The sequence below is a fragment of the Bos javanicus genome, chromosome 9 (genome assembly GCF_032452875.1).
Source record: "Bos javanicus breed banteng chromosome 9, ARS-OSU_banteng_1.0, whole genome shotgun sequence".
Classification (NCBI taxonomy): Eukaryota; Metazoa; Chordata; class Mammalia; order Artiodactyla; family Bovidae; genus Bos; species Bos javanicus.
In genome coordinates, this window is record NC_083876.1 from 88,470,387 (window position 1) to 88,481,834 (window position 11,448).

At 46.1% G+C, this 11,448-nt stretch overlaps 1 protein-coding gene across 3 annotated transcripts in view; it reads right to left on the reverse strand.

The window, feature by feature from the left end:
• ZBTB2 (zinc finger and BTB domain containing 2) overlaps positions 1-10,949 on the reverse strand; it is a 28,633-nt gene extending 17,684 nt beyond the window's left edge. Inside the window, exon 1 of one of the 3 annotated variants that reach the window (XM_061428315.1) lies at positions 10,863-10,949. The gene's annotated coding sequence lies outside the window, so the exon portion shown is untranslated. Of the gene's footprint in view, positions 1-10,314; positions 10,414-10,862 lie in introns of those variants that run through there. The other 2 variants (XM_061428317.1, XM_061428316.1) reach the window with 2 other exon arrangements.
• Positions 10,950-11,448: the final 499 nt, after the last annotated feature.

Consider the following 11,448-nt stretch of genomic DNA (forward strand, 5'->3'; position numbering starts at 1 on the left):
CTTTGCCAGCAAAGGTCCGTCTAGTCAAGACCATTCAGGTATGACCTAAATCAAATTCCTTATGATTATACAGTGGAAGTGAGAAATAGATTTAAGGGACTATATCTGATAGACAGAGTGCCTGATGAACTATGGACAGAGGTTCATGACATTGTACAGGAGACAGGGATCAAGACCATCCCCAAGAAAAAGAAATGCAAAAAAACAAAATGGCTGTCTGAGGAGGCCTTACAAATAGCTGTGAAAAGAAGGGAAGTGAAAAGCAAAGGAGAAAAGGAAAGATACACCCATTTAGATGCAGAGTTCTAAAGAACAGCAAGGAGAGATAAGAAAGCCTTCCTCAGTGATCAGTGCAAAGAAATAGAGGAAAACAACAGAATGGGAAAGACTAGAGATCTCTTCAAGAAAATTAGATACCAAGGAAATATTTCATGCCAAGATGGGCACAATAAAGGACAGAAATGGTATGGACCTAACAGAAGCAAAAGATACTAAGAAGAGGTGGCAAGAATACATAGAAGAACTGTACATAAAAGATCTTAATGACTCAGATAATCTCGATGGTGTTATCACTCACCTAGAGCCAGACATCGTAGAATGTGAAGTCAAGTGGGCCTTAGGAAGCATCACTATGAACAAAGCTAGTGGAGGTGATGGAATTCCAGTTGAGCTATTTCAAATCCTATCACTGCAGATGGTGACTGCAGCCATGAAATTAAAAGATGCTTACTCCTTGGAAGAAAGGTTATGACCAACCTAGATAGCATATTGAAAAGCAGAAACATTACTTTGCCAACAAAGGTCCATCTAGTCAAGGCTATGGTTTTTCCAGTGGTCATGTATGGATGTGAGAGTTGGACTGTGAAGAAAGCTGAGCACTGAAGAATTGATGCTTTTGAACTGTGGTGTTGGAGAAGGCTCTTCAGAGTCCCTTGGACTGCAAGGAGATCCAACCAGTCCATTCTGAAGGAGATCAGTCCTGGGATTTCTTTGGAGGGAATGATGCTGAAGCTGAAACTCCAATACTTTGGCCACCTCATGCAAAGAGTTGACTCATTGGAAAAGACTCTGATGCTGGGAGGGATTGGGGGCAGGAGGAGAAGGGGATGACAGAGGATGAGATGGCTGGATGGCATCACTGACTCTATGGACATGAGTCTGAGTGAACTCCGGGAGTTGGTGATGGTCAGGGAGGCCTGGTGTGCTGCAACTCATGGGGTCGCAAAGAGTCGGACACGACTGAGCGACTGAACTGAACTGAACTGAAAAGATGAAGCTGTGAAAGTGCTTCACTAAGTATGCCAGCAAATTTGGAAAACTCAGCAGTGGCCACAGGACTGGAAAAGGTCAGTTTTCATTCCAATCCTAAAGAAAAGCAACGCCAAAGAATGCTCAAACTACTGCACAATTGCACTCATCTCACACGCTAGTAAAGTAATGCTCAAAATTCTCTAAGCCAGGCTTCAACAATATGTAAACCGTGAACTTCCAGATGTTCTAGCTGGTCTTAGAAAAAGCAGAGGAACCAGAGATCAAATTACCAACATCTGCTGGATCATAGAAAAAGCAAGAGGATTCCATAAAAACATCTACTTCTGCTTTACTGACTACGGCAAAGCCTTTGACTCTGTAGATCACAATAAACTGTGGAAGTTCTGAAAGAGATGGGAATACCAGACCACCTGACGTGCCTCTTGAGAAATCTGTATGCAGGTCAGGAAGCAACAGTTAGAACTGGACATGGAACAACAGACTGGTTCCAAATAGGAAAAGGAGTACGTCAAGGCTGTATATTGTCACCCTGCTTATTTAACTTCTATGCAGAAATGCTGGGCTGGAGGAAGCACAAGCTGGAATCAGGATTGCTTGGAGAAATATCACTAACCTCAGAAATGCAGATGACACCATCCTTATGGCAGAAAGTGAAGAACTAAAGAGCCTCTTGATGAAAGTGAAAGAGGAGAGTGAAAAGTTGGCTTAAAGCTCCACATTCAGAAACTAAGATCATGGCAACCGGCCCCATCACTTCATGGCAAATAGATGGGGAAACAGTGTCAGACTTAATTTGGGGGGCCTCCAAAATCACTGCTGATGGTGACTGCAGCCATGAAATTAAAAGCTTACTCCTTGGAAGGAAAGTTATGACCAACCTAAACAGTCCTGAGTGTTCATTGGAAGGACTGATGTTGAAGCTCAAACTCCAATACTTTGGCTACCTGATGTGAAGCGCTGACTCACTTGAAAACATCCTGATGCTGGGAAAGATTGAGGGCGGGAGGAGAAGGGGTGGACAGAGGATGAGATGCTTGGATGGCATCACCGAATCAATGGACATGAGTTTGGGTAGACCCTGGGAGTTGGTTATGACACGGAGGCCTGGCGTGTTACAATCCATGGGGTCGCAAAGACTTGGACACGACTGAGCAACTGAAGTGAAAGAATGAGAAGAGTTAACCGGGCAAAGATGGAGTATCCCAAGCCAAGGGGTCAGCATTTACAAAGGCCTTAAGATAGCAGGGAGCAAGATGGAACTGGGGAACAGAGAAAAAGGGTCAATGTCACTGAAGGGCAAAGAGCCAGAGAGGAAACGAGGCAGGTGAGGTGGGAGACTCTAGTCTTGTTAAGGATTCTGGACCATATCTTAAGAGCAAGAGGAGCTGCCAAGGCGGACTTGAAGCAGGGTAACATGACCAGTTGCCTATTATGTACATATCATTCTGGCTGCAGCTGGAGGGCTAACCAAATTGGGGGGGGGGTGTTGGCAGAGTGGGGGGCAAGAGGAGACCTGTTAGAAGTGGTTGAGAGCAGAGGTCTTCCAGTTGTCTAGATGACAGATGACAAATTGGATGGTGGTGATGAAGATAGAGGGAGATGGACAGAATTTAAAACACAGAAGATTAAAAAAATCAATAGAACTGGTTGATTGGTGGATTAAACGGAGGAGGGTGGCGGGGGGGGGGCGGAATCAAGGTATCTTAGACAACCCCTAGATTTCTAACTTGTGTAACTGCGTACATCATGTGATTCTCCCCAGTGGAGGACACACGGGCAGAAACCCAGTTTTGTGGGAGACGATCACAAGGTTAGATCCAGACATGTTGGGAATGAGATACTTTGAGACACTCCAGTCGGGACACAGAGAACTTGATGGTCTCTCTATATATACTGCTATTGGCCCGGAGCTCCAAAATCTTGATTTATGTCACAAAGTCTTTGGAGAAGCCAGGTGTGTCTGAATCCAGAAGTCACATCCTTAAATCACTACATGATAATTCAAAGACGTTAAAACTGTAACCTAACAGGGGTCCACTGAACCCTGGTATTCTGGGAATAAATTTCACACTCTTTACACAATACTACCTTGCTCTATTGTTGTTCAGTCATTAAGTCATGTCCGACTCTGTGACCCCAGGAACTGCAGCGCGCCAGGCTTCGCCATCCTTCACCATCTCCTGGAGTTTGCTCAAACTCATGTCCAGTGAGTCAGTGATGCTTTCTAACATCTCATCCTCTGCCACCCCCTTCTCCTTCTGCCCTCAATCTTTCCCAGATCAGGGTCTTTTCCAATGAGTCAGCTCCAATACTTTGGCATCAGGTGGCCAAAATATGGGAGCTTCAGCATCAGTCTTCCCAATGAATATTCAGGGTTGATTTCATTTAGAACTGACTGGTTTGATCTCCTTTCTGTCCAAGGGACTCTCGAGTCTTCTCCAGCACCACAGTTCGAAAGCATCAGTTCTTCGGTACTCAGCCTTCTTTATGGTCTAACTCTCACAACCATACATGACTCCTGGGAAGATGATAGCCTTTACTATATACCTTTGTCGGCAAAGTGATGTCTCTGCTTTTTAATATGCTGTCTAGGTTTGTCACAGCTTTTCTTCCAAGGAGCAAGTGTCTTTTTTTTTTGCAAGTGTCTTTTAATTTCATGGCTGTAGTCACTGTTTGCAGTCAATTTGGAGCCTAAGAAAATAAAATCTGTCACCATTTCCGCTTTTTCTCCATCTATTTGCCATAAAGTGATGGGATGGGACTGGACATCATGATCTTAGTTTTTTGAATGTTGAGTTTTAAGTCAGCTTTTTCACTCTCCTCTTTCAGTTTCATCAAGAGGCTCTTTAGTTCCTCTTTACTTTCTGTCATTAGAGTGGGGTCACCTGCATATATGAGGTTATTGATATTTCTCCTGGCAATCTCGATTCCAGCTTATAAGTCATTCAGCCTGGCATTTCGTATGATGTACTCTGCATACAAGTTAAATAAGCAGGGTGGCATACTCCTTTTCCAACTCTGAACAAGTCCATTGTTCCATGTCCAGGTCTAACTGTTGCTTCTTGACCTGTGTACAGATTTCTCAGGAGGCAGGTAAGGTGGTCTGGTATTCCCATCTCTTCAAGAATTTTCCATAGTTTCTTGTGATCCACACAAAGGCTTTAGTGTAACCAAAGAAGCAGACTTTTAAAAAATTCCTTTTTCTATGATCCAACCGATGTTGGCAATTTGATCTCTGGTTCCTCTTCCTTTTCTACATCCAGCTTGAACATCTGGAAGTTCTTGGTTCACATATTGTTGAAGACTAGCTTGAAGGATTTTGAGCAATACTTTGCTAGCATGTGAAATGAACGCAATTGTATGGTGGTTTGAACAGTCTTTGGCACTGCCCTTCTTTGGGATTGGAATGAAAACTGATCTTTTCCAGACCTGTGGCCACTGCTGAGTTTTCCAAAATGGCTGGCACATTTGAGTGCAGCACTTTAACAATATTATCTTTTAGGATTTGAAATACCTCACTAGCTTTGTTGGTAGTAATGTTTTCTAAGGCCCACTTGACTTCTCACTCCAGGATGTCTGGCTTTAGTGAGTGACAGCACCATCAGTCCTAGTCACAGAGGGCCAACAACCTGATGTAAAACTGAAGACCTATATAATAAAGCCCCTACCCATTCAACACTATAAATGGAACTTAAACAAACAAACAAATAAAAAATCATTTGTTTTACCATATCAGAATTGGGAGTAGAGGAACTAAAGAAAATTAGAGATAGAGAGTCAATTCTTAAAAGTGGGATTTCATAGAATGTCTTCTCTATTATGTATATTTGTACAAGTGGTTTTTTCCTTAAGTAAATTCAGAGACTGTAAGACACAGTATGTTGAAACAGATTAATAACACTTTAATGCTTCGGCTTTTATCACTGAATCACTCTGAAAATAGGACACTACCTAGATGACCAGTACTTTTAGCTGCCATCACATAGACACATGGTGGGCTGATCCTTAAGTTACTCATCTTTTGGATAAATAGCTGAATGGGATGAATATAATCACACTATACTCTGACAACTCAAGTTCCTCCTTCATTTTTGGTATAAGAACAGGAGACCAAAACAGCTTTGGGGAATTGATGATTCACTTTTTAAAGATAATAGCCCTTCTAAGATACTAAATATCACTTAGACTACCCATTTCAAGGGCACTGAAAGGGTCCTCTGAAGTCTTTGATTTTATTTAAGTGAAGCATAAAGGAATATTGCAATGCACAGGACACATCAGTAACAGAAAAGCACTATCCACAAGTAAGATTGATTCTTTCAAGTAGTTTAGACCACTTACCAGGAGGAAAAAAATAGCTTTTTCAATTAGTATTATTAATAATTAATATTTGAAGGCCTATAAAGTAAACTTGAATGTGGCTAGCTGTTTGAATTTTAATATATTTTAAAACTGTATTTCAAGGCTAGGAAATGTATCTTATTTAGTTGTGGTGACAGACTGGCATATATTTCTTAAGAGTTCTTTAGTTAATCCACCATAGAAATTACAAAAAGAGGGGACATACGCTAACCAATGGCACTTATTTTGACTTTGAATAGCAAGGCACTTGTAAAATATTTCTTTAAAATTGTATTTTGCTTAAGTGAACATTAAAATTAGTTTTTAATTTGAGTATAAGTTAAGGTCAGAAGGAGGCAGTTCATGGATGGTTTGGGTATCAAGGAGAAGCAGGTCAGAGATTTATGCTGATAAAGAGTTGATGTTAAAGTGATAGTTCTAAAGGTATTATGCTACAATCAACTTTAAGGAAACCTAATATGACCATGCAGCAAAATTTAAAACCTAATTTAATTTGCTTCTAGTAATCCCAAAGTAGATTGCCATTCTTTTTCATATGCTGTATCATGACTAGGAAATATAATCTGAGGAAATCTGAGGAAAATAGAATCACCTATAGGGATAGCTCAGAATATATACCTCCTCAGAAAGGAGCTCCAAATGTATTTGTAGATCAGTCTTAATGGAATAATTTACTTCACTATTTTATTTCAAGGTTTCTCAAATTTTTGGCATCAGGAACCTTCATACTCTTTATAATTACTGAGTACATCAAAGAGCTTTTGTTTATGTGGAAAATAAGTATTGATATTTATATTAGAAATTAAAACTGAGAAATTTAAAAATATTAATTCAATCAGACATACCAATAATAAGCCCATTGCACATTAATATAAATAACACATTTTTGTGAAAAATAAAAAAATAAAAATAATTATATTTTCCAAAAGAATAAAAAAAGTGAAGTGGCTTTTTTTTTTTAATTTCAAGTGGTATCTTTTTGTATTTTTACAAATCTCTGATAGAAGACAATTGGATTCTGCATTTACCCTGCTTCTCCAGTTATTCTGTTATGTCTGTTTTGGTTGAGTATTAAAGAAAATCGAGTCTCACACACATACGCAGTTGAAAATAAAAAAGAAGCATTTAATAGCCTTTTCAGGTAATTGTGGATATTATTCTTCGATATTACACCAAAACTTGACAAGCAGTAGTTTCTTAAAGGTTAGTTGTGGGATCTTAAAGTATATCAATGAATGACATTTTCCTGCTCTACTATGGTAAAATTCATTGTTGTGTCTTGCACTTTGAATCAATCTTTTACCCATTCAAGACAATGTCATCCACTGGTCATTTGGAAAATGTCAGCTCATTTGAATTATGCAGACTTCCCCAGTGTTGACACATTTTGTCAACAGTGAAAAAGGCCAGTAACATCTTAGTACCAATATGAAAATAGCTTTGACCTCTTGGAACGTGAAAAAAGATCCTGGGGATTCACAGGGGATGGCAGACCGTATTTAAGACAATCCCTGTTCAGAATCACTTTAGGGACTTGGAGAATCTAAATGACTAGGTGGTGTGTAGGAAAACGTGTGTATACGTTGATATTGTTCTCACACAGTTTTGATGTTTACCCTTGCTTCATGCAGAACTCAGGAGTGCACGCTAAAGAAACTGTACATGAAAGTTGTCTTGTAAAGGAAAAAATTTGTTTGATCAGTACTTAGCCAGATACAGTAATGTGCTTTACAAATTCTTATCTTTCTGCACAGTTTTATTGATGTGTGAATATCACATGATGCAAACAAACCTGATGCATGTGAGCAGAAGATTATGCATTTAAGCCTAAAATGCAAGTCTCAAATTTGGCCTTTGCATTAAAAAAAAGAAGAAAAAACAAAAAGAAAAAGGTCTTAACCATCTTTCTTGGACAGCCAACTCCTCATAAGTGTTCTCTCTATGGCTACTGACTCCTCTCTTAAGGGCATATTAGCACTGTAAAACACTGACTCTTATTACTGTGGATTCAAAGTAATATTTAATTATTTATCTTGAATTTGGTAATAAAAATTATAACCTACTTGAGCATTAAAAAGGTTGTTAGTAAGTGTTGATTTAATGGTTAGAATGTTAAAAGTTTTTTTTCCTTCAAGGAAAAAACAATTTGCAATTCTCTTTTTGATTTTCAGGGCCATGCTTTATGACCCAAAGATCATACAGAAGTAGGAAAAGGAACAAATGCCCCTTTGTCAGGTGTATTTTGAAGCTCATGGTAAAGCCTCCAGCTGACCAGCAGTTCCTCCCTAACTGTGATGGCGTGGCGATGCACTACTTGTTCAAAGGCTCAAAGTTACTCAAAAGAAAGGCAAGTAGGTCCAGGGGTGAAGCAGCAAGACACAGGTTAAGAAACGGCAGGAGAGTCTCCAGCATCAACAAAGCTGACCCCAAGCAAAGGCTGTACGCCAGCCTTAGCTGTTTCCTTCATGCCCTGCTTCTAGGTGCATGATTCCAAAGACAGGGAAAGCGCATCTCCCTATACAGGGCCATGTATACAGGGTAACATATCTTCCTTGGGTAAATACGATTTTATATTACTTAATAAAATTTTTACTTTACAAAAGTGCAGGTTTTGGAAGATAGTGCAAAGTTCCTATTAATCATCAGAGAAAAAAGAAATGGTCATGGTGGCAGATTTATTCTGTGACGTAATACATCTAGTGTTTATTCTCTGCTGCTGGAGGATTCCAGTAGAAGAGTTTGGGGAGCACAATATATTTACACCCTTTTTGAAGAAAAGTTTTAAAATGGGCAAGCAGGCAGCTGGTCTGTGCAGCAAAGCTCTAGCGGTGGTTTGTCTGCCACCTTCTACCAGGACTCCACTGTTGACCGCTTGTGACACTAATACTACTGGTATACCACTTCTTGTACTTTGAGATCTTGCGGTGGTTTCAGTAACAGGTCAATTCTTTGGCTAGAAAATAAACTTCTACAAACCACAAATTAAGTGAGAAACGCCCAGTTTAAAGGAATGTAGTATTAGTCACAAGCATCTTTAAAATTACTTTCAGCAGTTTGAAAACGCCCTAGACACACAAGATTACTTGGAATGCAAAATAAAAATGTACTTTAACAATTAATTTTGGTTTGTAATAAATCAGAGAAATGAGGGTTTAAAATTTAATTCTGATTTTCTATTAAAATGTCAAGCCCCTCAGACTAAAAATGATGTTGGTATTTACACCCTACTTCAGTGACCCATTAGGGTCAAAACAGATGATCCGTCCTAGAGAGGACTGGGCAGCCCATTTAAGGAAATCCAGAGCACCTTAGAGTTCTGCTCGAGCCCCGGGGCACCGATCTTTTAATGCTTTATTTTACTAAAACAATAACCTATGAAAACGAATAGACTTTTGAGAGTCACACTCTAAGTGGGCTGTAAGATGAAGAGCTAAAGAACACTGCAGACAGCGGGGGGAGCAGCGGGCCTGGGTTATTTCCCTAGGGCATAATTAGGAGTTCAGCAGATGAAGTCCGTGCAGTAAATGGCATAGCAGTAACTGCATTTTCACTCCACCCAATCACTTTCTTGCCTGCTCTGCTGCCCTTGCCTTCATTGCCCTCTTAATTCATTACCAGCTAAAAGTGACAACAACGTTGCTTCTTAAAGCATTTTCGGCCATTAACAGTCTATGCAGCCTTGTTTAAAAATTCATGGTTTGGGGGTTTCGCCACACAGAGAAAACGACTCTGGCCCCTGCAAGCAGCCTCCGAGCCCCAACCTCCCCTCCGCGGAGCTCTATTCGGGTGTGAGGGCCCCATCTGCGGGGAGCGCGGCTCAGAGGCGGGTCTCACGGCCCAAGGCCAAGCAGCCAAGAAACCACAGCGCAGCCCTGGGCGAGTCTCGGCTTATCCGTGGCGCAGATCGCCCGTGGAGCGGAAGCTCGAGGCCGCCGCTCAGCGAGCCCACACCGGCTGCAGAGGCCGCAGCAGGCGGCCCCGGGCAGTGCCCAAGGAGGCCCGCATTCCCCGCCCGCCCGAGAGCGGCCCAACGGCCGCCCAGTCAGCCTCGCTCCGCCCCGCCTCAAGAGGCAGGGGCCGGGCCGGGGCGGGACCGCCCGGACCGGAGGAGGGCCCGGCGGGGCCGCGGCGCCGGGCACTCAGGCCCCGCCCCCAGCCCCGAGGGAGATAGAGGAGAGGGGAGGGGAGAGGAGGAGCGACGCACTCGGGCCGCGCCTCACGCTCTCCGCCACCCTCAGTCCCGCGTGCGCGCGCGCGCTCGCCCAAGTCCCGCGGAGTTTAACACAATGCCGACGCCTACGCCGTGCGCAACGCCCCGGCCGGCGCAACAGCTCGGCGCCGGGGGCGGGGAGGTGGCCAGACAGGGCGAGGGGAAGAGCGCGCGCGAGAGCGGGAGACAGCGCGAGACCCGAGGAGGCCGGAAGCGCGCGTGCGCGCCCCCGCCCGCGAGCGGGGAGGCGGAGCCGCAGCAGTAGCGGCAGCAGCTGTAGGAGCCGCTGCAGCTGGGAGAAGCGCCAGAGAGGCCGGGCCTGCTCCGGTCCGACCGGATCCCTCCCCTCCCCCTCCCTCCCCGCTCCCCTCCCCCAAACCCACTTCCGCAGCTCGCGGCCTTGCCGCTGAAGAAGCAGCGGCAGCGGCGGCAGCAGGAGGCGGCGGCGAGGAGTCGGAAGGATTACGCACCTGACGGGCCCGCCTCTCTGGGCTCCAGCGCGGGACGCTCACCGGCCGCCGCCGTTCGGGACGCGCTTCGCGGTGGCGGTGGGAAGGGAGGGACCGGCGACGGGGAACGGAACGCGAATCGCCCCCCTCCCCTTCCTCCCTCCCTCCCTCCTCCGCTCCGCCGCCCGCCCTCTCGGCTTCCGTCCCCTCCCCCTCCCGCAAAGCCCCGGATGGAGCCGCCGCCGACTCGCCGCCGCCTGGCTCCGGGGGATGGTTTTGTCAGGCGGCCAGAGCCCCGGCGCCAGGCGCCGCCGCCCCCGCTCCCCGCGGGGTGCCCCCTCGCCCTCGCTTCCCAGAACCGGGTCCCCGTGTGGCCCGGGCCCTCCGCCTGCCTTCACCCGAAGCCCCGGGACTGGGGGGTGGGGGTCATTCGTCTTCTTTGTTGCCACCGCCGCTGCCGGAACCGTTTGCGCGCTCCGGTGGCCCCCGCCCTCCGCCTTCCCGGAGCCTGGGCTGTGGGGGCGGCACGTGGGCACCGGCCCCGGGAGGCGGCGGCGGTGCGCGCTTACCTGTCGCCGGTGCTGCTGCGGCGGGGAGGGAGGGCGGTGTGGAGGAGGCACCGCTGGGCAGCCTTGGCCGTGCTCCCCGCCGCCGCCGCCGCCTCTGCCTCTCGCTGCTGCTGCTGCTGCCGCCGCGGTCGGTGTCTCCGGCGCGGCGGCGGCGGGGCTTTTCCTGTCCGGTTACGTTAAGGTCACATGACCGAGAGAGCGGAGCGACTAGTGCAAAGAGGCTGAGAGCGGCTCCCGCCGGGGGGGAGAGGCGGCGAGAGAGCTGTGGCGGCAAGAGCCCCCTCCGCCCCCCCCACCAGCCGCCTCCCCTCCCCCCGCCCGCCTCCGCCTCCTGCTGCTCTGCCGCCGCCGCCGCCGCCGCCGCCTGCAGCACTAAGTACGCTGCCGCTCCCACCCAGGCTCCGCGCTACGCTCCAGCCAACTTCTGCAAACCATGTGCAGCCGAGGCGAGGAAACTTCTCTCCACCTATTGGGGCTGGAGGCTTGAGTCACAAGCCCCATGTTTACATAAAGCGTTAGGTAGGAAGCTCCTGGAGATGCTCCGGGAAGGCTCGGAGAACTCATGCTAGGATCCTGCTGCAAGCGG